Source organism: Mytilus californianus, unplaced genomic scaffold, assembly GCF_021869535.1.
Source record: "Mytilus californianus isolate M0D057914Y unplaced genomic scaffold, xbMytCali1.0.p SCAF_3, whole genome shotgun sequence".
NCBI classification, from domain to species: Eukaryota; Metazoa; Mollusca; class Bivalvia; order Mytilida; family Mytilidae; genus Mytilus; species Mytilus californianus.
The window spans coordinates 81145096-81148871 of NW_026262679.1; the positions used below are offsets into that span (position 1 = coordinate 81145096).

The 3776-nt window shown below is 33.4% G+C and overlaps 1 long non-coding RNA gene across 1 annotated transcript; it reads right to left on the minus strand.

The window, feature by feature from the left end:
* Nucleotides 1-2918: 2918 nt before the first annotated feature.
* LOC127735179 (uncharacterized) lies at nucleotides 2919-3679 on the minus strand. Its single transcript, XR_007998178.1, has 2 exons — nucleotides 3156-3679; nucleotides 2919-3044 (listed from the first exon to the last, which is right to left on the minus strand). It is a non-coding gene; the product is annotated as an uncharacterized LOC127735179 (long non-coding RNA).
* Nucleotides 3680-3776: the final 97 nt, after the last annotated feature.

The following is a 3776-nucleotide window of genomic DNA, read 5'->3' on the forward strand; positions in this document are numbered from 1 at the left end:
AAAACTAAGTCCATTTATAAGTAAAATACGGAAAAAATGGAATTTTTTTTTACAAAATTTACTTCTGGATACTATCTTATGATCATAAACAAGCTTCTGTCCTAGTAAATATTTGTGGACGCCGCCGCCGCCGACGACGACGACGACGCCGACGCCGACGGAATGAAGGATCGCTATGTCTCGCTTTTTCGACAAAAGTCGAAGGCTCGACAAAAATGATACAAGACTAACAAAGGCCAGAGGCTGCTGACTTGGGACAGGCGCAAAAATGCGGCGGGGTTAAACATGTTTTTTGAGATCTCAACCCTCCCCCTATACCTATAGCCAATGTAGATCAATGTAGAAAAAACAAACGGACAACAGTACGCACAGTAAAACTCAGTTTAAGAGAAGTCCGAGTCCAATGTCAGAAAAAGAAAAAACAGAAAATAAACAAAATGACAATAATACATAAATAACAACAGACTACTAGCAGTTACTGACATGCCAGCTCCAGACCTCAATTAAACTGATTGAAAGATTATGTCTTCATCATATGAATATCAGGCATGTATTATCAAAAAACGGATGATTTTGTGCATTTTTCAAACGAAAAAGCTTGAGGAAACCCTTGCCGCAAATTAGGATCCAAAATGTTCTGTGGCTAAAAGTTGCCAATGATGAAATTGAATCCCTAGACACAAAAAATTTCTGGATCATGGATGGAGGCCAAAGTAAATTATGTTGGTAAACTGTTGACTTTATGTCTTGTTTTTTTATTTTTTTTTATAGTATTATGCAAATGTTGAAATCAAAATGGCAATATTTAAACATGTTAACTTTGCAAAATATTCAAGTCAATGAACCTTGACTGCTAAGGAGCAGGGCAAATTAAGCTCCATGGAAATAATATGTGACAATGCTCAAACAACTGCATACCAAATATCATCGACCTACCACTAGCTGTTCCCCATAAACTGACCTAATCGCAAACTAATACATGTTTACAAAGCAAAAATTTCAAAGTCAATAGACCATGACTGAGGGGGCGGGTCAAATAATCTCCATGGAAATAATATGTGACAATGCTTATACAACTGCATACCAAATATCATTGACCTAAACTGGACCTAATCACAAACTAGTATATTGTTGACACCACAACTTATACCACAGTCAGGAACAGTACACCCAAGTCTGTTTTTTTATACTTTGTCAAGGTGAGAAAAAAGCTTTCAAGAATTATTGAAAATTTGACCAAGACTGACATTACAACACAAATAATGCATATTTGAGGGGTCAATCCTTTCTTTTTTAATGTGATGTGCCAAAAAGAAGTTATTTTGTATTAATAGTTATATCCTAACTATTTCTATGTGAAATTTGTAGTATTTTGGCCTGATTAAAAAAAAACATAATTCTGGCCTTATAGTAGTTTCACCAGAGATTTTTTTAAAAAGTTTACAACAAGGGTAGCCACGTGACAATAAAAGCTAATTTTCAGCAGAAAATGCACTTCACAATCTATACCTCCAAATTAGCACATGTGAAACCACATAATTATACAAACTGACCACTAAAAACACAGCAAAAAATCTCATTTGTGTACAGAGCGCAGTGTAGCATGAAGGAACATTAACAGACCAAAAAAGAGTTAAAAAAAATATTTTAAACCAAATGTACTCATTGTGTGCTTTGAAAAAATTGTACAATGGTTCACAATTTTGTAAAACTTGTCTGATCCTATTTATATCCTGGACCTGAAATAAAATAATCATACACTTATCGTAACCAAGTGATTGAAATAAAATCCTGTGAAACACCCTTCAGAAACCTCTTTCCTGTGACCTGCATTTGCCATCCAGATTTGGCAAACTAGATCTAAGATATCTAGTGATCAGATACACCTAGCTGCTTGCAGAAAACCATCAAAATGAACCTTGAACTGTATTTGATGATCCATGATATTGTGTACAATTTCAAAGCATCAATTTGGCCAAATTATCCAGAAATTAAAGAAATACCATTTTTTAAGGTAATCTAAGGGCATTACTATTGAATGGGAAATGTGAAAAACATCAAAATCTAACTTGACCTGACTTCATGGTCTATATGGCATTGTTTTTTTTTCAAGTGTTTGTTCTCAAGCAGTATAGTCAGTACCAGAAAACCAAATTTTTAAGGTATCTTGGGGCACATTTCTCTTGAATGGTAAATTCCAAAACCATATTAAAAGCAAACTAGACCTGTGTTCATTTCAACAGATTTGGTAAAGCAGTATTGTCATCGAAACCCAGATTTTAGCGGTAAATAAGGCATTTCTTGTTCAATGTAAATGTCAAAACCATCAAAATCAAACTTTTCCTGCATTTTATGGTCCATGACATTGCCTTGATATATTTTAATATATATATATACATGTATATATATATAAAGTGCCTAGAAAATCAACCTAACAATGTTAGAGTAGATCTGATTCTTTACATCCTCCCGGACTGGGTCTGGAACCTGTACTTTTCAGTTCATACTTCTACGACAACACCCAACACCGACAACACCGCCTAGCATTGCGCAGACGCCTTATCTCCTCATCTAACTATAGCTGATTATATACTATATATAGTATCATAACTTCTTTCCCTCAAATAAATAGGCTCAACAAAACAAATGTTTGAATTGTTTTACAATTGTCATTTCGGGGGCTTTTATAGCTGACTATGCGGTATGGGTTTTGCTCATTGTTGAAGGCCGTACAGTGACCTATAGTTGTTAATTTCAATGTCATTTGGTCTCTTGTGGAGTGTTGTCTAATTGGCAATCACACCAGATCTTATTTTTATATATTCATACTGCCAATAACCAAGACAGCTTGAAGGACATTGGATTCTTTCCACTAAATACATTTAACCTAACTACTTAAAGAAAAACACAACACAAACTTATGTTTTTTGACTAGCTCGAGTACTGCATATTGTGAGCTGCCGATTTAATAAGACAAATTACACACTATACATTATACAATATGAATTCAATAACTTATACTAGAAAAATAATCTCATGTCAACCTTTTGCATTTGAAAAACTGAATAATCTCATGTCAACCTTTTGCATTTGAAAAACTGAATAATCTCATGTCAACCTTTTGCATTTGAAAAACTGAATAATCTCATGTCAACCTTTTGCATTTGAAAAACTGAATAACTACATTTCAATGTTCCGTGGCCAACCAGGAAAAACCCATTTTAGGAAACCTGTGTCCTTTTGTCAATGCCAGCGAAACTCTAAGTGTAGGACCTCACTCCAGGAAATGAGTAAAAGAAAACATAATTTTGTTTGAATATATGTAAGTAAAAAGAAATTTTGTTTGAATATATGTAAGTAAAAAGAAATCTTGTCATTAGGACTACGGCTATAAAAAATTTGGTACAAAAGTCGAAATACGATTACGTTTGTATAGCCATTCCACCTACATGAAAATTAATTTAAAAAATACAAAATTATGCAAATCTTTGTTCTCTTAAAGATCCTTAAAAAAAATACAATGTTCACAGTACAAATTTCAGTTCACTTTACAACCTAATTTTTGGTGCTAAAATTCCTACGCCTACATGTATTACATGTGTGCAAGAAGACAATCAATTCCTGTTATACTTATATGCCTTGGGAATTTTTTATTATTAAAAACAACATACATGAATATAACTCATAAAGCATAAAAATATATGATAGACAACCTAAATAAAATCATTATAACTGCAGGCGACTTAGCCTTAAAAAAGAAGAAAACTATGAAAAAA